The 27,790-nt window shown below is 43.6% G+C and overlaps 1 long non-coding RNA gene across 1 annotated transcript; it reads right to left on the reverse strand.

Moving 5' to 3' along the window:
• LOC139077974 (uncharacterized) lies at positions 1-27,759 on the reverse strand. Its single transcript, XR_011530647.1, has 7 exons — positions 27,636-27,759; positions 27,011-27,081; positions 21,499-21,710; positions 6,580-6,676; positions 6,081-6,301; positions 3,839-3,921; positions 1-562 (listed from the first exon to the last, which is right to left on the reverse strand). It is a non-coding gene; the product is annotated as an uncharacterized lncRNA (long non-coding RNA).
• Positions 27,760-27,790: the final 31 nt, after the last annotated feature.

Consider the following 27,790-nt stretch of genomic DNA (forward strand, 5'->3'; position numbering starts at 1 on the left):
TGAAAACCAGACTAAGGGTTTTATTTGTACACTGGACACTTGTTAGAAATCACCAAATAAGAGGAGACTGGGGCGGCAATATTTATGTTCTCAAATTTTCAAGTCTCAGAAAATGTTTTTAAAAAGGGAAAAAAGATTACAGATCATTCCTTCCAATCTGCCAGAAACCTCAGGGAAGTTAAGTGGAGAACATCTGTCAAGACCCAGAGGCAAAAACCCAAAAACATCTGTCAGGAGCAAGTGACAAAGATCCCCAAACAACCAGAATGTCTTTCCATATTCGTCTCCCTTTACCTGCAACTCGACAGCTTTTGTGAGTACATCAGCCACAGGTGCAGTTAATCACGACGTGACTTCGAAGGCACATCACGCCAATCCCGTTTAATGTCTATTTAAAGGACGCCCCATCCAGCAGGTGTGCGAGTTTGTTTATGCAGGTGTAGCTGCTTCCAGCATCCTGGAGATGGCGGTGTCTGGACCCGTCCTTCACATTCTCAAGCTTCCCTGGTCGAAAACTCACTCTCACATTTAAGGAGAATGTCAGTGTTGCTTCCATTTTCAGCTGAAAAACAAGAAGTTCTGACTGAGAATAGAGTCATTCTCTCCTCACCCTGACCAGACCCCACTCGGCCCCAAGTGAGAGCTGCTGTCTCTTCGGATTCAAACGCTTGGAAACATGAAGCGAGGGTTTAGAGAAGATCTCAGTGAGCTGACACCAACGTTCGGGGATAGGACCTCTGGGCACCCAACACGCAGAGGGGGTTCTGAGTCCCCTGACGCAGAGGCCCTTTCTCTGCTCCTTGGCATCAAAGCACATCACTGCCCTTGCCCTCCACTTCCCTGCCTCCGTGCTCACTCTGCCCTTCATCTAGGATGAAATATTTATTGAGCAACTGCTTTGAGTAAGACAGGAGCTCTGACCTCCTGCAGAGCTGGGCTTCTAGCTCAAGACGCAAGACAAGCACCTTTGAAATATTTAGTAAAGATACAAAGGCCACAACAAGGGATTCAGAAATAATAGCAGCTATAGCGTTCAGAGGAGAGGAAGATCAATAAGGCTGACAGGACTGGAGAGGCTTTCTAGAAGATACCAGACTAGAGGATAAACTTTGTTATAGACCAAAAGCGGAGGAGAGGGCACCAGAATGAGCCAAGATGAAAGGAGCAGACGGGGTTTTGAAGATGGCTTGGAGAAACAGCAAGGTTATCTTGAGCCAAGGAGAAGTATGCTGGGACATAATAGAAGAGGAAGGCTGTGGAGACAGGCCAACACCCACTGGAGGACCCCCTTCCAGAACAGGCCCACCGCTCATTTCTCTCCAGAACAAGCTTTCACAGGGCAGTCTACCCCAAAGCTGTTATTTCCTCCTAAGACCTGGAAAAAGGAGAGGGGACCTGATTAGGATTAACTTAAACACTTCATCTGACTGAAAGGAACAAAGTTAAGTACTCAGAATACTCTTTAGGCAGGTTCCGACCAAAACAGAGTTGTCATAAAGGTACAAATTTGCTCCAAGGCACTCAGTTGCAAGAAAGATCGTGATTCTTTATTTTTCTTAAGTCAAATTACATACAGTAAAACAGAATAGAGGATACAGAAACAGACCCACAGATATGTGTTCACTTGATTCATAACAGAGGTGACACTGCAGAGTCATGAGAAAAAGAGGATCCTTTTCATAAATGGTCCTGGGTCAACCAAAGAGTCATATTTTTAAAAAGTGAATGTCAGCCTCTCACACCATACACAAAAATCACATCTAGGTAGTTACATAACTAGAAGATCACACAAAAGAATATCTGTCTGATCTTGAAATAGGCAAGGATTTCATAAAATTTTAACACAAAACACACTGACCATCAAGGAAAAGTTTGATAAACTGGAATAGATTCAAATTAAGAACTTTTGTTCATTAAAAGTCACCATTAAGAGAGTAAACAGGAACTCACAGAGAGGGAGATAATATTTTCAATGCATGTATTTGATAAAGAAGTTTTTTTATCCAGAATATGTAAAGAGCTCCTTCAAATCAATAAGAACAAGACAGGTAAACCAACATACAATAAGAAAAAGATGTGAATATGCAATTAGTTCATTAAGAGGACAACCAAGAGGCCAATCAACATATGAAGAACCACTCAAACTCATTAGTGACTAGGGAAATGCTAATTGAAAGTACAATGAAATATAATTACACATCCACAAGAATGGCTAATGTGGAAAAGATGCAATAGCATGTGTTGGCAAAAATGTGGAATAACTGGAACTCTCACACAGTGCTGGTTGGTGAGCAAGTTTATACAGCCACTCTTGAAAACTATTTGACAGATTTACCAAAGCTGACCATACACAAACTCCATGACCTAACAATTTCAATTACTCCTAGTATGTACCAAAGAGAAATGAAAACATGTTCACACAAAGATTTCTATTCAAATGTTTATAGCAGCTTTATTCATAATAGCCCAAAACTAGAAACAATCAAATGTCTATTAACAGGGAAAAAAGAAAAGCAAATTGCAGTATATTCATCTAATGGAATGCTACTCAGCAATAACCAGACTATTGGTATATACAGCAAAAGAAATATACACACAATAATATAGATCACATTGTAATGGCAGAGAGAATCCTGGAAATAATCAAAATGTTTATCTTTTTTAAAAAGGAATATGTAAAGTAATTATGGTACAGCCATTCAACAAAATACCACACATCAGTTAAAAGAAATAAGATAAAATGGGTTGTGTTGATAAGGAAAGGGTGCCAAGATACAGGAACTGGAAAGTTCAAGAACAGAACAACATGTATAGCATTTTCTATTTGTGTTAAAAAATATATATTATATGTGTAGAAACTTTCTGGAACGACACTCAAGAAACAGGTAACTATGGTCAGTCCTGGGGAAAAGTCTGGGGCTGGAGTAAGGTGATCATTTGGCTACCAAGCCAACTCAGCCTGGAGCGAAAGGCCCATTCCCATTTCATTGCAAGTCTTTTGTACTGCTTGAATTTTTTTTTTTATCACAAGCATATTATTTTCTTAGTTGAAAAGATTTAACGAAACAAAATGTAAAATGTTCTAAAATTACTTGTTTTTAAAAACAACATTGTGTTGATCATATTCAAATTTAATAATTTGCATTCTAGGATGTGGTAGGCTGAATAATGGCCCCCAAAGATATACAAATCCTAGTCCCTGGCCCCTGCGAATGTTACCTTATGTGGCAAAAGTAACTTCGCAGATGTGATTAAGTAAAGGGTCTTGAGATGGGCATGTTATGTGGATTATCTGGGTGGGCCCCAACAGTAATCACAGGTGACCTTGTGAGAGGAAGGCAGAGGGAGATTTGACAGTGGAGGAGCAGGCGAGGTAACCACAGAGCAGGGATTGGAGTAACAGACTCTGAAAACGGAGGAAGGAGCCACAAAGCCACAAGCAGTTGGAAAACAGGTGGCCGCTAGAAGCTGGAAACGGCAAAGACGTGGATTCTTCCTTACGCCTCCAGAGGGGAGTGTGGTCCAACCACACCTTGATTTCAGCCCACCAAACCCATTTCCGATTTCTGGCCTCCAGACTGTAAAAGAATAAATTTGCTTCATTTTAAGCCACTAAATTTGTGGTAATTTATTATGACATTCATGGGAAATTAACACATAAGATTTTCAAGTGCTAGAAGGAAAAGGTCCACTCTTCCTAGACACGAATATGTTGGCAAAGCCTTGCCACATGGAGAATGCAAGCATCCGATGGAAACTAAACGCACAAGATGGGGCTCGGGCGGGACCACGCTGCCCATTTTCCCATGACGGGGATTTTATTCGTGTGGCTCCTTACCTTCACCACCACTGCCATTCCTGCACTCTGGATGGAAAGTTTTGGAATCTGGAGAATGAATTCTGCTGCTGCAAACAATTTCTCTGCTCAGGAAACAATCCAACACAGGTTCATCAATCAATATGTACACACTATGACTCAAGATCAAACTTTAGCCAATGTCTGTGATAGGGTAGATTGTTAATAAATGGGGGTCTTCACGAGGCTATTTTTAAATATCAACTAATATCACCTATGTTCAGACTGGGATCTCCTTGGTTTATTACTTTTTGCACTATAGGTTAATGAGAAATAAGCACAAAATTTTCAAATATGTGTGAATTAAGCAGTTGTACATTCCTGAAATTACTCTCAATTTGATAGAATAGATCAACTTGAGGAGTGCTAATAATTGTCTAGTTTACAATACTAACCCTAATTGATCTTTTGCCGTAACATATATCCATTCATTCAAGATATTTTCTCAAGTGCAACAAGGGGGTGCATAAACACTCCAGGATTCCCTCCCAACTTAGTTTGTGCATCTCCTTTCAAATCCCCATGTTTCAACTTCTCGTTTAAAAAGTTGAAGCCAGGAAAGAGAGAGGCTTAAAAAGCCAGACTTTCTAGTGATGAATTTTTACCATTTTTTGGGTGGTTAATTTCCAAGTTGTCTCTCCTTCTCTCTCTGATGGGTATTTTAGTATTTGAAAATTTCTCCATAAGGAATGAGGACATGTGAGTTTCTAGAAGGGGATCCTTCTGGAAAGGCTTTGATTTTTACAAAAGGGAGGCAGGGTGGTGTGTGCAAAGTGAGGTTTAAGGAAGAAATTGGCCAAAAACTTCGCTCCGCCAATAATCCACTATGACATCCACCGTGAGGATCAGAACATGCATGTGTCAACGTTTGTGCAAGAGTTTTCATTTCAATGCAGCTTCTGCACATGGAACAAAGCTCCTTCTCCTGCACCTTTTCATCTTCCCAGGTCTTTATTGTTCTTGCCTCCAGCTCAAGACACCAAGACTGTCCCTAAATTTTCACACCACAGGCCACATAACATAATCTGCCTTTTCAGATACCAATCTCTGACTGCAGACAGGATGGAACAAGATCACAAAAATGAAACAACGACAAAACCAGTATCCTGGCCTCGGGAAGACTGTCTGCTTACCAAGCTCCAATGAGTACTTGTTGACTCTATTTTTGACAGGGAGAACTATTTCAGAAATTCCTCCCTAAACTAGAGTGTTATACAAAGAAGAAGGGGGAGGAGGAACTGAAGGGGGGAGAAAGCTGCATTTGAGATGAAAATCGTTGTTGTTAGTGTTGACTCCCACTTTTTGGTCCAGTTCAGCCGGGCATTGCTAAAGGGAAACCTCAGGTACAGTGGGGAGATTGCCCCAACACCCTGTGGTTGACGTCTCACCCCTCACCAAATAATCACCCCCGTCTCATCTGGCCCTGGTCCATCAGCCCCACCCCTCCACCCACCCATAGCCACACTCGCAGTTCTCTCCCTAAAACAGACTCAAAGAAACCATTTCAAGGCCCCTTCGAAAACAGCATCTCTTTTTACATCCCATCTTTCCCAGAAGATTTCCTTTTCCCTTCCTATTTCCAGCCTTAATGTCTTTGTTTATGCAAGTTTGTCTAACGATAATGCCTATCATTTATTAAACCCTTGTTATGTGCTAGTTTCCATGCCAGAACATTATCTCTTTCCTTTCTACCAGCCGGCACCAGAGGGAGAATTATCTCCTCTTTCCATCAGAGGAAACTGAGATTCATAGGATTAAATGTGCCCAAAGTCCGAGAGTTCGCCGTCGAAGGGCCAGCACTTGCTCTCTCCTGAAACACAAGCCCTTGACGCTCCTGTTGCCAGCAGATACGCAGCGGCACAGACGGCTTTTAGGAGACTTTATGGAGTTGTGCTTCCAATTGATTTTAAAATTTTTATAAGTTCATTTCTTAATTCACACCAAACTTCCGACGAATTGTAAAGCTGTAGTCAAACTCAAGATGGAAGGAAGGAAAGAAAGAGGAAGGAAGGGAGGGAGGAAGGCAGGGAGGAAGGAAGGTAGGAAGGAAGGAAAAAGTTTAGAGTAATTGTTATTTTAAACTCAAGGAAATTCTATAAATGGCCTGAGTTTCTGAGTTTCTACCCACCTTCCCCCTAAAATGGATCGCTAATTCAGAGCATAATTCCTCCAAATAAACCGAACAAAAGGAGAATCATCTCGTAGCTTTTCCCATTGACTTTACCTCTCTGAAGCAGAGGCTGTCAGACTGGCAGAGGATCCTTTTTTTTATGGCTTATTGAGCCTGAGTCAAATGGACTACAGCGAAGGAAAGCATTCAATTCAGCCGGTGGCCAGTCTGCAACCACCTTCGATGGCAGCCGGGTTGTTACGTAAGTGGTGGAAGACTCCCGAAAGAGCAAGGGGCTCTATCTGATTCTTGCCCCTGATCTCTAAGGGCCGGTGCTGGAAAGATAAAATAAGTATCTGAGATAAGCAGTTTCTGATTTACCACCTTTTCTTTCTTTTTTTTTTTTTTCATATTCACGAAATGGAAAAGGCTGCTTTGAAAAATTGGTTTTCACTGGGTTTAAGGAGGTGGATTTATAAAATAAATAACGCTGCGATAGTAAGCGAAGTCTTAAGATACAAGCGCCAGAAAAGGTCCAATGGGCCAAATGAAAACCATGAATCAGAGTAAAGGGAGAGCTTCGTCGATTTAAGCCGTCTATTTCCCTTTGCACCTCCACTTCCCCATTTGCGCGGACGAGGAATGTTGTTAAGGATGCTGATGAGCCGCAGGAGGAGGATAAAGCGACGCTGAGAACGTTTTCTCAAGGCCTGTTTTGAGAGACAATTACAAATTCAGAACATAATATAATTGCTAACATAGTAAATGACTTAACACTTTACAAAGTATTTTCACGTGCAGTATGAACTCATTTGATCAAATATTTATGATTCTGAAATACGCAGCTGCTGGGGGCCCTCACAGAGTTCCTGTTCGGATACATACCGTCTGAGGGAGGATTCTCCCGGGAAACCCTGAGCCAAGGATTCAGGTATAAGTGGATCACTGAGGTGCAATGGCTCCGCGGGAACCCATAATGAGGTGGGCGGGGCCCATGGGGGAGGAGCAGAAGCCAAGCAAAGTTCCCAGACTCAGTCTGATTCCCAGGGGGCTCTGGAGCGCACACTGTCCCTCAGGGTTTGTCCCACTGTTCAGCAAAGGAGACTGGTTTTTGTGCTATGCGCCGTCCTTGTGGGAGGTGGGGGTGACTTGAACATCCAGGGACTCCCATCTTTGCTTACAGACAAGGAAGGACAGGTGTGAGGCGGCAATCATCTGAAGGTCTCAGACAAGCCTTAGCTGTCAAGGTTGCTGACCATGGGCTCACAGAGCTGAAAAAATAGTCCTTCCTCCTAAAGAACTCTTGCTCATCCTTCAAAACCCTGTCCAGATGTGACTGATACATTCTCCAATAACTGGTAACCCAAGAGGGGAACCTCTTCTTTATGCTCTTTCTTCACCTGGACTATCCTTCTAGAGTAGCTAGCACTTGTCATTACTATTTTAATGACTCTTTCCCTAAGAGCCCACAGCCCTATTAGTAAGTTTGAACCCAGGGAACAGATATTAATGCATCTCTCTAAGACCTAATTATTCCGAGGGAGCCCATGGGGAAAGCTAGCCCACTAGCTATGATTGGCTAACGTAGCACTAAGTGATTGCCAGCTGTAGTCAAGTTTGTTTCCCAGGTCATTCTGCTGAGGATACAGAAGGGAACCATATGAACAAGTTCCTAAGAAAACTTGATTTCAAACAGCAAAGAGCATTCTTCAGAGAATAACACACTGTGCATCAAGAATCTTATCAAGAAAATTTCTCAAAAACCTGGGCTTTCTTATTTTCATAGGTAATTATGTAGTGACTGTATCCATTGTGCGGATGCTCTAGCGATGCTGGGGTTTTAGAAAGAATATAAAATACCAAGATTAAAGCAATGTCATGGCCAAGAAGATTCCCTCACTTTCACCCCAGATTTAGGTGTACTTTCCACTGATGTTCAAAGTAGAAACACGTTTAGCGTACAGCTCAGGTCTTTGAAGAAGTCCTCTTTTCAGTTTCATCAGGCAAGTTCAGAGATGTGTCTTACAAGGCACGTAGGAAAAAAGGTTCAATTCTACTGCTGAGAGAGAATCTGGGTCAATTTTATAGATTCGCACTCACGTGAGATCCACATAGGTAGAAAATTTGGGAGACACTGGCTAAAAGAAAAAGCATACCAAGTATAAAAATAGGTTAAATTGCTATATATTTACAGTTCGATAAGTGGAAAATATCCTAGGTCTATACCCATTTCAACTTCTTTGGCGTCTTACAGAAGCTTCCGTGGGATTCTAGTAGTACTTTTAAAAATCTGACTCTCAGGAAAGGAAGTAAAGACTGGTGGCCAAAGTTTCCATTTTTGCTCATCAAGCTTTCAATCGATTTCACTTGAACAAGCTGTTTCATTCAATTTACACTGATTAACCTTAGCCCATTCACTGAAGACTGTGGTTCTGGGATACAGGTTTTAATTGTCTTTATAATGTACTTGGAAGGTCATTGGGGAAATTGAACACAAGAGGCTTCCTACACAATGCTGCCAAAATAAGGAATCTGGGCAGCATGGGCCTCGGGAATCTCAATCTCAAATTGACCTTCTCTGGGTCTTCTCTTTCCTCTTAGACTGTGTTTCTCACTATTTTCCTTTTCTGTGATTATTTGAGTAGATGTCAACTATGCCCTTAATTCTAAATATTGCTTTTCTCTACAGTTCTAACACGAAAACAAAATTTCACCCAAAATTCTGATTCTCTTTATCCTCCACTTGTAGCAAAGATTGGACTTGCTATTAAATTTATAGAGATGTCACAAAACTCAGTAATCGAGATAAATCATGTCTTAATGCAATCTTTCTAATATTAAAAATAGATGTAAGAAAAGAACTCATGATGAATAAACTATTAAAATTTGAATGACTCAGCCTAACTTGCCTCACTTGGTCATAAGCGGTCATTAGTGCTTCTGGGAATGTGGTAGAATTGTGCTTCCTGGCTCTCTCGTGGACATGGGTAAGGCCACATGACATTCTGATCAATAGTTTCTGAATAGAAGTGACGAGTGTCATCACTGGGCAGAAGCATGTGATTGGCAGTCCAAGACCCTCCTGAGTCACTCACAGCAACTGGCAACTTTCCAGAACAGCAATGCTATGTTAACTGGGTCTTTGAATGACTATGTTAAGCAGAACCTACCTACAAACCCACAATGGACATGTAACATGAGTGAGGAATAAACCTTTGTGATTTTAAGATTCTACATGGTGTTTGTTATAGCAGCTAATTGAGCCTCTCCTGACTGACAGATTATAAACAGGATTCTCACTATGGGAATCCTCGGCTTTTCAGGTGAGAGAAACAAAGACGTCCCTAACATCCAGTCTTATGCCTGAAAATCCTTCTTGCCTTGAAAGCTGACTACTTTTTTTCTTTCTCTTTTTTGTGTGTGTGAGGAAGATTGGCCCTGAGCTAACATCTGTTGCCAATCTTCTTTTGTTTTATTTTTTTCTACCCAAAGCCCCAGTACATAGTTGTATATCCTAGTTGTAAGTCATTCTACTTCTTCTATGAGGGACACTGCCACAGCATGGCTTGATGGATGGTGCCATGTGGCACCCAGGATCTGAACTGGTGAACCCCAGGCCTCAGAAGTGGAGCATGCAAACTCAACCACTTGGCCATTAGGCCAGCCCAGTCCTTCTTGCCTTGAAAGAGTAGATTCTCCTGTAGATTTTATTCTTAAGGCTGAGGGCTTGGTAGAGGGACAGATATAGATTTGACAAACTTGTTTCACCTCTTACAGGCACCCAGGATTTAAGACAGCTCATGATCAGAAATTGTAATTGCCCACCTTGTAAAATAAAGTTAGAAATGTTTCCCACATAGGATAGTTACAGAATTAAATGAGATAATATATAAGTGCACCAGCAACACAGTAGGCAATCAATGCATTTTAATCTAACTGTACTCAAATCATACCTGAGATGCTTGTTAAAATTCAGATCTCCACGTCACCCCTAACTCAGGAGACTCAAGACCCAGGAGTCTGGATTTCAGCAGTGCCTCTGGGTTTTGCAGAAGACCCCACCTTGAGAGTGCAAACTGGTGCAGACACTGGAAACAGTATGGCGAGTCCTCAAAAGATTAAGAATAGAACTACCATATGATCCAGCTATTCCACTTCTGAGTATTTATCCAAAGAACACAAATTCAAAACAATATTTGCACCCCTATGTTCATTGCAGCATTATTCACAATAGCCAAGACTGAGAAACAACCTAAGAGCCCATCAATGGATGAATGAATAAAGAAAATGTGGTATATATACACAATGGAATACTACTCAGCCAAAAAAAAGATGAAATCTTGCCAAGAGTGATGTAAGCATCATGGTAGAGTGAGGTCTCTCAGAAATCTTTGCCCCCTAGTGTACAACAAAGAAAACATCCGTAATCCAACAGAGGACATCCAAACACAACACAAAAAACATCAGAGAGACCCACACATCCATATGACAGAGGGCAGAGAGACTGAAGCTCCTCTCAGAGAAGGTGGAATGGGGTAAGAGAAATCTTCACTCTCTCCCCTAAAGACTGTGCTCGGGACCGCAGGAGGATCCAAGAGGGAAGGAAGAGGTGAAAGGATGGTTGTTCATGCTAACATTAAGGACTCCCAAGGGCCCTTGCAGCCTATAGGGAAGCCCTCTACTAGGGTGAAAGCTTTTGTAGAGGTGACCATATCAAGCCAACACCCCAGGAGAGCAGATAGCAAGAGCAGAGCGAGAAAGCCCAAGTGCACACAGGAGAAAGCACCCCTCCCCCCACCCACTCAGCACGGCTCCAGCCCCTGGGATTTTAGCTGAAAGCAGAGGGCTCAGAATATGTGGTTCTTGACCTCCACCCAGTGGTGATAGGCAGTAACTGTGACCAAATAACACCAGGATGTGAAAGAACAGACCCACTCCCTCTAGCAATATCAAACATTATATTAGATCTCCAGACCAGAGAGAAAATAACAAATACCCAGAAATCAGTCCTGAGGACACAGAAATATGTACTCTAAATGACAAAGAATTCAAAATAGCTATCATCAAAAAAAATTCAACAAGGTAAAAGAGAATGTAGAGAAACAATTCAGTGAGTTCAGGAGCTACTTCACAAAAGAGATTGAAACTATAAAGAAGAACCAATCAGAAATATTAGAGATGAAAGACACAATGGAAGAAATAAAACAAAATATGGATTCCCTGAACACTCAAGTGGACATCCTAGAGGTGCAAATCAGCATAATTGAAGACAGACATGTTGAAATGCTCCAGATAGAGAAGGAGGGAGGACTAAGACTAAAAATAAATGAAGAAAGTCTCTGAGAAATATCCAACTCAATTAAGAAATGCAACATAAGAATTATAGGTATTCAAGAAGGAGAAGAGAAGAAGAATGGAGCAGAAAATGTGTTCAAAGAAATAATAGTGGAGAGTTTCCCAAACCTAAGGAAGGAAATCCATGTGGAAGAGGCTGCCAGATCTCCTAAATATGTCAATGTAAAAAGACCTACTGCAAGGCGTATAGTAGTAAAACTGGCAAAACTGAATGACAAAGAAAGAATACTAAGGGCAGCAAGGCAGAAGAAAATAACCTACAAAGGAACCCCCATCAGGCTTTCAGCAAATTTCTCTGTAGAAACTTTACAGGCTAGGAGAGACTGGAATGGCATATTCAAATCATTGAGGGACAAAAACTTTCAGCCAAGAATACTCTATCCAGTGAAAATAGCCTTCAGCTATGATGGAGAATAAAAACTTTCCCAGACAAACATAAGCTAATGGAGTTCATAGCCATGAGAACCCCCCACACACAAGAAATCCTCAAGAAGGCCCTCATACTTGGAAAAAATAAAGGGAGATAGGGGTTACAAAGCATGGAGTAAGGAGTTAAATACGTAGACAGAATCAGAGCAGGATAGCAAATACTCAAGTATAACATTAAAGACAAAGGAAAAGAAAACACCAAAAACAAAGATAATCTTGTCATTTTAACCACAAACTCATAACACAAGATGGAATAAGATGTGAGAAAAACAACTTAGGAGGGGAAGAGGAAAGGGACTGAATTGATTTAGTCTAAGGAAATTAGAGGCCATCAGAAAAGGGACTATCTTATCCACGAGATTTTGAACACAAACCTCAGGGTAACCACTAAACAAAAAAGCAGAACAGAGACACAAATAATAAATAAGAAGAAAACAAAGAAACATAGCATAAAAAACTACATAACTCAACTTGTAGACCAAAATACACAGGATAAGAAACAAAGGAAATGCAGGAGAACCAGAAAGTGAATGATAAAATGGCAGCATTAAGCCCTCATATATTGATAATCACCTTAAACATAAATGGATTGAATTCTCCAATAAAAAGGCACAGAGTGGTGAGATGGGTTAAAGAACAAGACCCAACAGTATGCTGCCTCCAGGAAACACACCTCAGCTCCAGTGACAAACACAGGCTCAGAGTGAAGGGGTAGAAGATGATACTACAAGCTAATGGCAAAGGAAAGCAGGTGTTGCAATACTCATATCAGACAAGTAGACTTCGAGATAAGACAGGTAAAGAGACACAGAGGGGCGGTATATAATGATAAAAGGGACATTCCATCAAGAAGAAATAACACATAAATATATATGCACCCAACACAGGAGCACCAAAGTACATAAAGCAACTATTACCAAACCTAAAAAAAGACATTAATAATAACACGATAATGGTAGGGGACCTCAACACTCCACTCACATCAATGGATAGATCATGCAGACAGAAAATCAACAAGGAAACAGTGGAATTAAATGAAAAGCTAGACCAGATGGACTTAAGAGACATATATAGAACACTCCATCCAAAAACAGCAGAATACACATTCTTCTCAAGTGCGCATGGAACATTCACAAGAATAGATCATATGCTGGGAAACAAGCCAAGCCTCAATAAATTTAAGAAGATTGAAATAATAACAAGCATCTTTTCCAATCACAATGCTATGAAGCTGGAAATTAATTACAACAAAAAAGATGAGAAAAGGACAAAGATGTGGAGACTATGCAACGTGCTATAGAACTACCAATGGATCATTGAAGAAGTTAAAGGAGAAATCAAAAAACAACTGGAGACAAATGAAAATGAAAACATGCCATACCAACTCACATGGGATGCAGCAAAAGCCATATTAAGAGGGAAATTCATCGCAATACAAGCTCATCTTAACAAACAACCAAAAACCCAAATAAGCAATCTCAAACTACACCTAATCGAATTATAAAAAGAAGAACAAACAACCCCAAAGTCAGCAGAAGGAGAGAAATAATAAAAATCAGAGCAGAAATAAATGCTACTGAAACAAAAAAAGGCAGTAGAAAGGATCAATGAAACAAAGAGCTGGTTCTTTGAGAAAATAAATAAAATTGACACACCCCTAGCCAGACTTACAAAGAACAAAAGAAAGAAAGCTCAGAGAAATAAAATTAGAAATGAAAGAGGAGAAATAACAATGTATACCACAGAAATATAACAGATTATAAGAGAATACTACAAAAAACTATATGCCAAAAAAATGGACAATCTAGAGGAAATGGATAAATTCTTAGACCTTACAACCTCCCAAAGTTGAATCAAGAAGAAATAGAGAATCTGAATAAACCAATCACAAGTCAAGAGATTGAAACAGTAATCAAAAGCATCCCAGGGAATAAAAGCCCAGGACCAGACAGCTTCCCTGGGGAATTCTACCAAACTTGCACAGAGGATTTAATACCTATCCTTCTCAAGCTATTCTAAAAATTAGGGAAGATGGAATACTTCCTAACACATTCTACTAGGCCAATATCACTCTGATACCAAAGCCTGACAAGGACAACACAAAAAAGGAAAACAACAGGCCAATATCACTGATGAACTTAGATGCAAAAATCCTCAACAAAACTTTGGCAACCCAAATTCAGCAATACATCAAAAAGATCATACGTCATGATCAAGTGGGATTCATACCACAGACACAGGGATGGTTCAACATCCACAAATCAATCAATGTCATACACTACATTAACAAAACGAGGAATAAAAACCACATGATCATCTCAATAGATGCAGAGAAAGCATTTGACAAGATCCAGCAGCCATTTATGATAAAAACTCTTAACAAAATGGGGATAGAAGGAAATCACCTTAACATAATAAAGGCCATATATGACAACCCCACAGCCAACATCATACTCAATGGGCAAAAACTGAAAGCCATCCCTCTGAGAATAGGAACAAGACAAGAATGCCCACTGTCACCACTCTTATTCAACGTAGTACTGGAGGTTTTGGCAAGAGCAATTAGACGAGAGAAAGGAATAAAAAGAATCCAAATAGGTAGTGAAGAAGTGAAACTCTCACTGTTTGCAGATGACATAATCTTATATATAGAAAACACTAAAGAATCCATCAGAAAACTATTAGAAATAATTAACAACTACAGTAAAGTTGTGGGGTACAAAATCAACTCACAAAAATACTCTAATAACAAACTTACAGAAAGAAAACTCAAGAATACAATTCCATTTACAATCACAAAAGAAGAATAAAGTACCTAGGAATAAATCTAACTAAGGAGGCAAAGGACTTATACAATGAAAACTATAAGACATTATTGAAAGAAACAGATAATGACATAACGAGATAGAAAGAGATTCCATGCACATGGATTGGAAGAACAAACACAGTTAAAATGTCCATACTACCCACAGCAATCTACAGATTCAATGCAATCCCAATCAGAATCCCAATGACATTCTTCATGGAAATAAAGCAAAGGATCCTAAAATTCATATGGGGCAACCAAAGCCCCAGAATTGCTAAAGCAATACTGATAAAAAAGAAAAAAGCTGGAGGCATCACAATCCCTGACTTCAAAACGTACTACAAAGCCATAGTGATCAAAACAGTGTGGTACAAAAACAGGCACACAGATCAATGGAACAGAACTGAAAGCCCAGAAATAAAACCACACATCTACAGTCAGTTAATCTTCAACAAAGGTGCCAAGAACATACAATGGAGAAAAGACAGTCTCTTCAATAAATGGTGTTGGGAAAACTGGACAGCCACATGCAAAAGAATGAAAGTAGACCATTATCTCACACCATACACGAAGATAAACTCAAAATGGATCAAAGACTTGAAGATAACTCCTGAAACCATAAAACTCCCGGAAGATAATATAAGTAGTACCCTCTTTGACAATGAACTTAAAAGAATCTTTTCCAATACCGTGTCTTCTCAGACAAGAGAAACAAAAGAAAAACTAAACAAGTGAGACTTCATCAGACTAAGGAGCTTCTGCAAGGCAAAGGAAACTACCATCAAAACAAAGAGACAACCCACCAATTCGAAGAAAATTTTTGCAAATCATATATCTGGTAAGGGGTTAATCTGCATGATATATAAGGAGCTCACACAACTGAACAACAAAAAAGCAAATAAACTGATCAAAAGTGGGCAAAGGATATGAACATTTTCCAAAGAAGATATACAGATGGCCAATAAACACATGAAAAGATGTTCAACGTCATTCACCATCAGGGAAATGCAAATCAAAAATACACTAAGATACCACATTCCACCTGTTAAAATGGCTATAATCGCTGAGACTAAAAATAACAAATGTTGGAGAGAGTGTGGAGAAAAGGGAATCCTCATACACTGCTGGTAGAAATGCAAACTGGTGCAGCCACTACAGTAAACAGTATGGAGATTCCTCAAAAAGCTAAAAATAGAACTACCATATAACCCAGCCATCCCACTACTGGGTATCCACCCAAACAATTTGAAATCAACAATCCAAAGTAACATATGCACCCCTATGTTCATTGCAGCACTATCCACAATAGCCAAGACATGAAAACAATCCAAGTGCCCATCAAGTGATAATTGGATAAGGAAGATGTGCTATATATATATATGCAATGGAATACTGCTCAGCCACAAAAAAAGACAAATTCATCCCATTTGCAACAACATGGAAAGACCTGGAGGGAATTACACTCAGTGAAATAAGCCAGACTGAGACAGATAAACATCAGATGACTTCACTCATATGTGGAAGATAAACAAGCACATGGACAAAGAGAACAGTTCAGTAGTTATCTGGGGGAAAAGGGTGAGGGGGTGGGCACAGGGGGTGAAGGGGAGCACCTATGTGGTGACAGACAAGAAATAATGTGCAACTGAAATTTCACAATGATGTAAACTATTATGAACTCAAACAAAAAAATTAATTAATTAATTTTTAAAAAGCACACTGCAACTGTGTAGAAAATAAATTGGAAAGATATACACCTGAAAAAAAAGGATGAAATCTTGCTATTTGCAACAACATGGATGGACCTTGAAGGTATTATGCTAAGCGAAATAAGTCAGACGGAGAAAGTCAAATACTTATGACTTCAGTCATATGTGGAAGATAAAACAACAACAACAAATGCATAGATATGGAGATTAGATTGGTGGTTACCAGAGAGGAAGAAGGGAGGGAGGAGGGAGAAGGGGGTGATAGGGCACATGTGCACAGTGAGGGATGATAATTAGTCTTTGGGTGGTGAACATGACGCAATCTACACAGAAATCAAAATACATTGATGTTCACCTGAAATTTATATAATGTTTTAAACCGATGTTACCACAATAAAAAAAAAAAATGTAGCCCTGAGTTCTTCCCTTCCCCCATGGTCATTACTACCCGGCATAGCCAGTAGCCTGGGTGGTTGTTGTGTGCATAAATTCACTTACTTCGCTAAGAATGACCCTGGGAGGAGAATCACTATGACGTCAGTCTACATCAACCTAGAAAAGTAGAAGAAAAGACCAGCATGGCTTTGAAAAAAAGAGTTCTGCTAGGCTCTTATCCCTTACCGATCTTAATGCATTTACAATAGACGTAGACTGAAAATTCCTGAGATTAGCAAAGTGAGTGGTTTAGTTGGGTAAAAATTCTCATTCTCATTAAGAAACCCTTAAAACTAACACCCACACAACTAATAGGTTGGTACCCCACTATTTGGAGCATCATGCCAGTACAAAATTACCGCTTATCCATATCAAATCAAGGAGAGTGAATGTTCCAGTGAAACTGAGCAGAAAAGGACATCCAGGGATCTGTAGACTTTCCTTAGTAAGCATCATTCAGGTCTTATCCTAAAATGGGTAGTCAAAATCCTGCCTTCATTCAAACACGCCTTGAGTATATAGTGGACGAGAACTGACATCTAATTGGATTCACCACAATAATCAGTACAGAATAAGGCACAGGACAGTAAACTGGGAAGAGGAGGTGTTGGGACAAGACTTAGCATGAGATCGGAAATGTGGGACCAGAAACACCGACATAAGTGACAAAAAAGTGCTACTGAAGAGTAGAAGAAAGCCTTATGTCAATAGGTTTGAGTCATCACATTTCATTGGCCATTTCAGTCAAGATTAACTCAAGGAGGGTCCTCTCCATGACCCCAGATGCCCCACTGATAGACACTTTTCTTCCAATTTGTAAATCAGGACTACAGAGTTCAGGGACATTTGAGACATCTTCTAAGGTTTAAGCCTTGGAAGAACTACCCGCTCAGAGGAAAAAGAGGTCCCAGTATCTGTGCCCACTGCCCTGAGAACCTACTATGTGGGCCTCTCGCCATCATTCATGTAGGAACCGTGGTCATCCTCTCAATTCTCCTTCCTCAGAGCATCAACCTACCGGGGCACCCAATCCTCTGCTGAGATCCCACCAGGAGCCCCAAAAGGACCCCACTAAATAAAAAACCTTCCTTCTCAGCCCTCCGAATGTGGATGCTGCCGCTCAGCGTTGCGTATCCACCTGGGTGTTTGCTGTAATATTGCTTGCTTACCATAAGAGCAGCAGTGTACGACTGGGGACCCATTGAGTTGCACAAAGATGAAAAGTTCCTCTCAAGAGGGTCTGCCGAGGAATTAAACTCGCATTGTTTCCATTGTAGTGTGGGCACAAGCCTGGCATGCTAACACGCGTTTTCTGTGCAGCTCAAGCGAGTCAAGGCACCTCTAAGTTTCAAGGAGGTGGCCCACCTGGGGTCCCTGTGCTTGAGAGACTGAAAAACTCTCAAAAAGAACTCAAGCTCGTGGAAGAGAGGGCCAGGGTGCAAACTCTGGATCTCTGGGGGAGTATGAAAGTGAGCGTGATTTTGTGTGAAAATGGTCTCTGTAACTCTAAGTGTGCCTTAACCCAGGTCCCTGTGGACTCACGCCTGAGTCCTGTTTGAAGACTGTGATAAGGGGCAAGTGAAATATAAATGAGCTATTTCATCAAAATCTCCATACAACCATGAGAGCATAAGGTGGCAGCTCTTAAGGATTTCTGCTCAATGAAGGATGCAATAAACAAGGAAAAGAGACAGATGGCCCACTCAAACAAGATGGTCTCACTGTATAAAACAACAAGGGATTAATGTCTAGAATAAACAAAGAAGTTCTTTAAATTAGGAAAAAATAGTAGGTGGTTTGCAAAAGAGGAGGCACAAATAGCCAACAAGTATATGGAGAGACGCTAAAAGTTGCTAACAATGGAAACAAAAACAAAACAATGGAAAACCAACACCAGAATGGAAAAACTTGGGAGGGAGGACCCTCCCCAATGTTGGAGAGGATGTGGGGAGACAGGAACACGTGCATGTTGCTGCTGTGCCCCTGGGGGAGCAGTGTGTAGGATGCCATGAAGCTACATCTGCACATGCGTGGGACTCAGGATCCACTCCCTGCAATCACCACATGGGCCCCAAGGGCCATGTACAAGGGTGTCCATTGAGGTCTTGCCTGTGACCATGCAGAGGAAGAGGCACTCTGTTTCTCACTCAGAATGTTGCGGCACGCGCCACAGAATAGGCATGTGGCAGAAAGCAGCAGCTGACTGGGTGAACACAGAGCACAAGGATAGATCTCAGGTAGACAGTGCTACGTGGAAACAGAGAAAGGGCACAAGTTGGTAGAGCAACTCTCTTTGAGTCAGCTAAAATACACACACACAAAGCAACACTGCACATTCTATGCGGACACCATCTTAATCTGGGTCCCTGAGCAGAGCCTGAGACCAGATTCAGATGTGAGAGCTGCTTTGAGGGAGGGCGTTCAGGAGGAGGGGGTGAGGAAGCAGGATAGAAGGGAGCTCAGCGAGGATGTGGGCTTGGGGAAAGTCTAGAAAGAGTCATATGGGCTCTGGGGAAGAGCCTCACTGGCAGCATTCACCCCACCTTGAGGCAAGGGGCTGGCCTTTTGTACCCTTTATAAGACATCCACAGGCTGGGGCTCCACCTACCCCAGGGGCGTTTAAACTCAGCCAGGAAGCTCCCCCCGCCCCGCAGCACAAACAATGGAGCAGCTAGAGCTGTCAGCAGCTGGCACTCACAGTGGCAGGGGGCCAGGTACTCCACCTGGGGAGGGGTCTGGGTGGGGCGCCATCAGCATCTACTGCAGACACAAACACTAATGGAACAGGTTAGACTAGGCACCTATGGACGACAGGGTGATGGAGAGAGAGCTGATGAAAAGGGAGCAGCATCCCAGACAGAAAGACGATGAGAATGTGCCGAAACAGAAATGTGATTAACTCAGGCCCTGAACCTAAAGCATCTTCCTTGTGACTTGTATAAGAGAAGAAGGCGCACACGAGGATGGATCGGCACTTGCAGCACAATCCTAGCATCTACCATAAAAACGAGAAGGATGGACACCCTGCCACCTGCTGGCAAATGGCACAGCGCAAACAATGTGTCGGCTGCAGAGATGTAGTGGCTCTGGGCCCAGGTTTGTCTGTGAACAAAGAACCAGAAGAATTCAAATCCCCTCTCTGCAAAGTAGAATATTGATAGCACAAAACAAACGATCAGAGAGAGGTGAATAGAACAATGAAAGCGGAGGAGATTCAAAACTTCCCTCTGTGTCATTGACATGGGAAAGGCAGAGAGAGATGAAACGTGGGACTTTGCCAGGCAGGGGAGCAAGGTTGGAAAGAGCAAACCCAAAATTGCCAGGAACCCCAAATGAGGAGGCCAGGGCCCTCATACAAAAATAGATTGCTCTACGGAAGAAGGAAGAATTCAAGTAGAAATGATTATCATGTGTGTGTCAGGTAGGGTGGTCTTGGCCAGTGTGTTGAGAGCTGCTGCTGCTGTTGATGGCTCTGTCTTTTCTGGTAAAGCAGAAAGCACTCAAAAAGGCTGTACTGCACATGTGTGCACACATGCACACACATGCATACACTCATGTGGGTGTACACACACATGCATACACACATGTAGGTGCATACACACAGACACACAGGAGAATGCCCACTCCTCTTTTCTGAGTCAAGTTTTGTTTCTTGCCCAGTAGAATGACTTTGGGGGCCCCTCAGTCTCATAGAGACCTCCAGGCCAACAGCTTCTGCCCACAGATGTTCATTCCTCCTGGCTCAGACACAGGCTGAGAGGCTGGGCCAGGGAACCAACCTTCAAAAACACACCAGACTGGCTTCTTCGCTTTCTACCAACACTCCACCCATCACACACTCTTTCTATTCTTTGCCAACCTCAAAAATCCCACGTGCACATTAATTTCTGCAAACCTCTCCGGGCACACTTGCCCTCGCAGGCCACCAGTCTTGCCAAGACGAAATGAGTTTCCAGCACTCTGCACACCTTAGGCCAGCGAGTCTTGAAGCAAGGTCCTTGGATCAGCAGCAGCACCTGGGAGGTGTTATAAGTTCTGATTCTCAAGCCCCACCCCAGACTCACTGAATCAGAATCTCTGGAGTTAGGCCCAGGAAGCTGTGCTTAAGCAGCTCTGCAGGTGGTCCCCAGGCACTAAATCTGAGCATCACTGCCTTAAGCCATGGCTTATCCAGACAGTTAGATCCACAGAGAAGAGTCTTTGCCCTCCAGGAGTCATGATCTGGTGTCTCAGGTCAGCTTCCCTGAAAGCCAAGCCTGAGACAGGGACCCGGGGGCAGTGGAGGGCTGGAGGAGAAGGGAGGAGGGAGAGGACAGGGCCGCAGAAGCAGACAAGGGATGACGTGGTCTCCGCCGGAGAGCCCTCAGCCTGACCCGTGGAGCCCTGGAGCACGAACAGCATCACAGAGCAGTCCCATTCGAGGCAAGGGAGCATCCCCATGTCTGTCGGGCAGCTGTGGGCTGCCCTCCCCATCAGAGATGATGCCAAACCTCCTGCGTGCAGCAGCTTCCCTTCCATGGAGGGCAATTCTCAGAGAGGAGAGAGGCTCTGAGCCGTCAGCAGCCCAGACTCAGAGCAGCAGGGGAACCAGTACAGTAAAGGGGACCTGGGTGGGGGCCACCTTCTCTTTCACTCTCTCTGGATCTCTGCAATGTCTCAAGCCTTCAGGACATCTGCCCTAGGACTGAGGAGAGGGAAATGGGCTGGGCTGAGGTTCCTGGGGTACTCCTTTCCCAGTGCTGCTGTAACAAAGTAGAACAAACAGGGTGATTTAAACAACAGAAATTTGTTTTCTCACAGTTTGAGGCTGGAAGTCCAAGATCAAGGTGTCGGCAGGGCCACACCCCCTCCAAGGGCTCTAGGGGCGGGTCCTTCCTGCCTCTTCCTGGTTTCTGGTGGTTCTCCACTATCCGCGGGTCCCCTGGCTTGTAGACACATCCCTCCAGCCTCTGCCTCTGCATCACGCAGCCATCTTCCTTTGTGTCTGTCTCTGAATGTCCTCTCCTCTTCCTATAGGGACATAAGACATTGAGTTTAGGTTCAACCTAGGCCAGTATCATCTCATCTCAGTTCTCAACTACTTACATCTGCAAGGGCTCTATTTCCAAACAAAGTTGCTTTCACAGGTTCCATGGGCTGGGACTTCAACAGAGTTTTTTGGGGGTCACAATTCAACCCACAGCACTGAGGATGACTTAGAGCACCACAGAGGCCACCGCACCCCAAGACGACTCTCTAGGGAACTCAGTGTTAGTTCCTCGAGCAGGAAGCGGCTAATAGAAAATACTAAGGCCAACATTCAAAGGCTAAATGAACAGTGATCCCCCAGGGGCCAGCTGGCCTAAAGAAAAAGAACACATGCACAGCCCGGAAAGTTCCTTCTGCTGGCTGTCCTTCTCAGGACAGTGGGTGGAATTTGGCCCTTGCAAGAGCGTCAAAGTGCCAGCAAAGGCAGCTGCCAGTGACTGGCCCATGCTCCAACGAGGAGCCAGACCAGTGCTTTCCGTGGCTGGAGGAGGAGTCACGAAGCTCACTGAGCCAGATCACGCTGTGACAGAGTCCCAAGTGCTTTTCCTTCCTAGCAATTCAGCTTTGCAGTTTTCCTTTTTGCCCTGCAGCCCTTCCTCCACCAACACAGACTGTGAGGCTTCGGGGAAGAGCTGGCCCCAAAGAGGCAGCCAGAACAGTCAGTGACTCTCCATCAGGGACTCTGGGGCCAGCTTCTGGGAATCAAGAGCAGAGGCGTGGTCTTGGAAACCACGATTTCCCATTGTAAGATCCAGACAAGTGAGAGAGGAAAGGGTTTTTGTCATTATTCCAAATCATATCAAGAGCCAGCCTGGGGGGACCCAGAGCAATTGGCTCGACCCACAGCACACAGTGAAGAGAGAGCCCTTCCTGGGTGGAGGTTGTGGAGCTCACAAAGAGGACAGCAAGTGAGGGGAGGGGAGGGTGAGTCCCTGAACCCACTCTCGAGATCAAATTTCCCACTCCCCAATAGCTTTGCTGCCGAGAGCAGAGCAGTCTGGGTGGAAGCTCGCTCCCCGACTGTCCTGAGCCACATAGGTGGTTGTAGCACTGAAATGAGAGCAGAAGTGGGCACAGGCCCAGGTGCTGAGATGTCCCCATCCTCTGGTCTCCCTCACTCCTGCAGGATGAGGAGAATTCAAGGATCCCCAAATGTTGCAGTAGGATGTCGACAGGAGCTGAGTTGAGAGCTGGTGTGCATGGTGGGAAGACGACTATGCTGTGAGATGAGGGACCTTGTGGGAAGCCCAATCTGGGGACCAGATGGAGGGCATGGCTGAGTCTCCAGAAGCTGGGCTAAGAGCTGGGTGTGGACAGAGCCAGCAGCAGTGGCTGCAAAGCTCAGTTGGATGGATCACAGAGGTCCCCATCATGGTCCAGACCAGACATTTTGCCTGCCCCCTGCCATGCTTGCTAGAACATAGACTGCCCCGTAGGGCAAAAGGATAGAGGTGAAGGGATTAGGAATCCTGAATTAACTAAGTATTTCCCCAAAAAGATACCAAGTTTAAACCAGGATTGACAGAATTGCCTGGAATTGGCAAGATTTCCGCCATTAGCAGAAATGAGGGCTCGTGAACTAAACTCAGTTACAAAACAATAAAGAAAGTTACATTTCTGCACACCGGAGTTTTATGGCTGTGAAATTTGTACCCACTATACAAGAACTGTAATTGCAATTCAAGGCAATGTGTGATATATGCCATATTGACTGTGGAAGCAAAGTGTTTGATGATTTCAAAGAAAGGAGAAAGCATGTCTAGTGGAGTTTTAGAACCTGTCTCTGTAACTCAGTCTTTCTGTCTTATAGATTGCCTGACACCTTTCCTCAAATCCAATTTCCCATAACTATATTAGTTATTCTTTCTGTTGCAAGTGACAAGAACCCTAACTCAAACCAAGTTAAGAAAAGGAAAAAGAATTTATTTGCTTGCAAAACTGAAGAATCCAGTAGGAGCCCTTGCTTCAGGTATGGTTTGATCCATGCTCAAATGATTTCACTGGGATGGAGCTTCTGTCTCTGGATTTCTCAGTTCTACTTCCTTGATGTTCAGTCCTTGCTCAGGACCCATGTGCTCACAAGATATCTGCCATGATTCCAGCCCCATCATCCTTTCACCTTCGTACCAGCAGGAATGTGCTGATTAGCTTACACATGGAATCACTGTGTAAACTTGACCCAAATTGCACCATTGGAGAATGATGGAGCAATGGTTCCACAAGGCAAGGAGAGGATACTGAGGGCCAAAACAACCAACCAAAACAACCAATGTCCAGTATTCTGTCTCAGATTATAGCACACAGTTTAGTGGCTTTTCCTTCCAAATTAGACAGACTGTTCCTGAGGCTGAGAATGTCGCATTTGTTTTCCCATCACAGAGTATGAGCTCTGATGTGCTCTTTGGATTAATTAATGTCATTGGCTACAAGCAATATAAGCCAATGCGTGTTTGTCCTTTCCTGCTGCTATAACAAAATACCACAGACTGGCTGGCTAGTAAAGAACAAACATTTACTTCTCACAGTGCTGGAGGCTGCAAGTCCAAGGTCAAGGTGCCAGCAGATCCACTATCCGGTGAGGACCTGCTTCTTCTCGCTGTGTCCTCACGTGGTGGCGGGGGAAGGGCAGGGGATCTCTCTGAAGTATCCGAGGGCTCCACCCTCATGACCTAGTCACCTCCCAAAGCCCCACCTCCTAATACCATCTCCTTCGAGGTCAGGATTTCAATATGAATTTTGGAGGGGCAAGTATTCAGTCCACGGCACAGTGCAAGCTACCTTGAGAGGAAACAATATAAGAAAAAAAAAGGAACATACTATCAAGCCATAGAGGGATCTCATAGACCCTATGAAAGAACACGTTTGCATCCAGCCTCAACAAGAGATGGAAGCGGGCCCTGGGAAACCATAGGAACCCAGGAGGTGGCCCTCTCTTCTCTGTCCCCCTTCCTCTCTGCGTGGCTGGGGCAGTCTTTCCTCTCCTTCCATCAGAGCTTCCTCTGCCTCTCTGCCTGCGTGATGGAACATGACCACAGCTCCAGGGGAGAGGATATGTGGTAGCTTGGGACTGTCTCTTGCATCCACTTTCCCTCTTTTTCTAAATCCTTGATTCCGCACCTGGCTTCAGGTGAGCCGCAGTCAGAGTATCACATTTTCCTCAGCCACAGGGATTGGCTCAGCTACAAGCACATGATACAAGCAGAGCCAGTGAGATGCAATGACACACACTGAGTCTTCAGAGAGGGAAGGATGCTCTCTTCCCCATGGACTCGGACTTCGGAGTTATAAACTGGAGCTGCTGCAGCTTCCTTGACACCATAATCTGAGACTGCACCAACCCAGAGGAAATAGAGTTAAGAAATGGAGACAGAATCCGGGTCCTGTTACAATGTCAGGCATCTCTTCCCTTCCTTGTAAGGACACCAGTACTATCGGATTAGGACTGCATCGCTATGACCTCATTTAACCTTCATTACCTCCTTAAAGGCCCTGTCTCCAAACACAGTCACATTGGGGGTTAGGGCTTCAACGTAGGAATTGGGGAGGGGAAGGGAGGGACACAATTCAGTCCATAACACCATTCTGGTAACACACATAGATTGAATATCTCTTGGTGAGAATCAAAACTCCGAGAAAAAAGAACCTTATTGGCCCAGCTTAGGTCTTGTGTCCACACCTGGTGCATCCAACTGTTGCCAGAGAGTTGTGTAACGCCATCATGGGTGTGGTCAGTTCTAGCAGGAAGACATGCCATTGGAAGCCAGGCAGACGTGTGTCACATGCAATGTTTCCAAATGTGTCAGTGCTTAGGTGCCCTCCCTGGCCTTTCCTGCACCTAAAGAGTAAGTCTACCTACTTGGTTTATATTCTCAGAGCTACATCTAAGAGCTACATCTTGGGATGTGCTACATCTGGGACAAAGGATATAATATATTGGGTTGTGTAAGGACATCTCTCTTTGAGGGCACCTCCACTAGCAGAGAATATGGTTGTCATTCTTTAAAGGGCTGCCATATTTTACTCTGAATCATCAGTATGCTGTCCACTGGTGTCCCTGGCTTCCTCGGCCTCCTCCTTGGTGAGGAAGTTTCTCACTTAGCATATGATGGTGTCCCCATTATGTGCAAAGTAGATACTACCGATGGAGGGGCCACTCACATCAGCCTCAGGGACTGCGGAGGAGCTGTGGGTCATCGCCCTCACGTCTGCCCCTCCCAGTACATGTGGAGTGTGCAGTGCACCTTTCAGTGGTCAAATTCCCAACACACTCAGCCCTGAGTAAACATGTAAATCCTTCATCAGAAGTCCTCACAGATTTGTTTCTTATCTTACGTCATGGACTGAATGTTTGTGTTCCCCCAAAATTCATATGATAAAGCCCTAACACCCAATGTGACTGTATTTGGAGGCGGGGCCTTTGGGAGGTAGTTAAATTTAGATGAGGTCATGAAGTTGGGGCCCCCCACGATGGGGTGAGTGTTCTTACAAGAAGATGCGGAGATCAGAGCCCCTCTCTCCGCCATGTGAGGACACAGCACGAAGGCGGCAGTCCGCAAGCCAGGAAGAGGGCTCTCACTAGGAACTGACCACTCAGGCACCCTGATCTTGGACTTCCAGCCTCCGGAACTGGGAGCAATAAATGTCTGTTGTTTAAGCCCCCCACTCTATGACATTTTGTCATGGCGGCCTGAGCAGACTAAGACATCTTGGCCTAAAAAGTTGGATGAAGAGTCATCCAAGGAATGAGGAGAAAGAAGCGAGCCTGTTTCTTAATGTGAATATTTGCCAGGTTCAATAGGGATATCAATCTATTCTTATGTACTTGGGGAAGTTCTTCTTAGACACAGCTTGCATTCAACGGTTATTTACATCGTCAAGATGTATTCAGCTTTGCAAATCGGTGAGGACTGCGGCAATGCTAATGTAAACAGGGAGCAGGTGCAGGATGCTGTGAGCGATCATCGGAGGCAAGTGGCTGCACGCCGTTGGGTGACAAACGGGAGGGAGATAAAATGAAATAGAAGAAAACCCAGCTATTGAGTGCTATGTGTATCAATCAGGGTTCAATCAAGGAAGCAGACCCCAGGCAATGTATATACGTACACGTGTGTATGTACCTGTGTGCGAGTGTATATGTTACATATTATATATCACTTACCATGTCACATATCATATATTATACACTTTATATTATGTATTATATATTCTTATGTTATATAATTGTGTTATATTATGCATTTTATGGAATATATTTTATATTATAGACAAGGATTTGAACTTACACAGTTGTGGGAACTGGTTAAGCAGCTTCTGTACAGCTGTTGTCTCAGAGTCTGATGCTGGAGCTTGAAATCTGCAGGGCAGGTGGTCAGGAAGAAAAGATGGTTATGAACCGGAAGGGGGCAAGGACAAGCCAGTACCCACAGCACAAATGGATCCCATCATGTGCTCATGCGTCGGTTCTTATTGCCTCTAACCTCAATGATACAGGTGACCTGAAGAAGTCTGGCCCTTCCTCATGGAGTGAAACACACACCAGCCCAGAAGAGCAGATGCAGGCCTGGTGGCCGCCCCCTGCCAATGAGCCAGCAGACCAGCGACAACACCTGTGAGCTACAAATGGCTGCCGCTCACCTCCGCCCTCCAGGTCTCCCAGGAGGATCTCTCTTGAGGCCCACCCTGACCAAAAACAGGGAAGGGAATTCTGACACATGTCAAATGAGCTCACTATGGCTGCGTAATAAATTACCCTAAAACTTAATAGTGAAAAACAACCATCTGTTATGCTCATGTATTCAGGGAGTCAAGAATTGGACAAGGCACAGTGGCCACAGTTCTTGTCTGCTACACAATGTCTGGGGTCTTGGAGGCTGGGGGATGGAACAATCTGAAGCCTTGTTCACTCACATGTCTGGTGGCTGATGCTGGCAGGAGGCTGGGGGCCCAGCTCCTCCCCACACAGGCCTCTCCTTGTATGGCCTTCCTCACAGAATGGTGACTGGGTTCCGAGGGCAAACATCTGAGAGAGCCCATGTGGAAGCCAGGTCCCCTTTATGACCTAG

This window comes from Equus przewalskii, chromosome 20 (assembly GCF_037783145.1).
Source record: "Equus przewalskii isolate Varuska chromosome 20, EquPr2, whole genome shotgun sequence".
Lineage (NCBI taxonomy): Eukaryota > Metazoa > Chordata > Mammalia > Perissodactyla > Equidae > Equus > Equus przewalskii.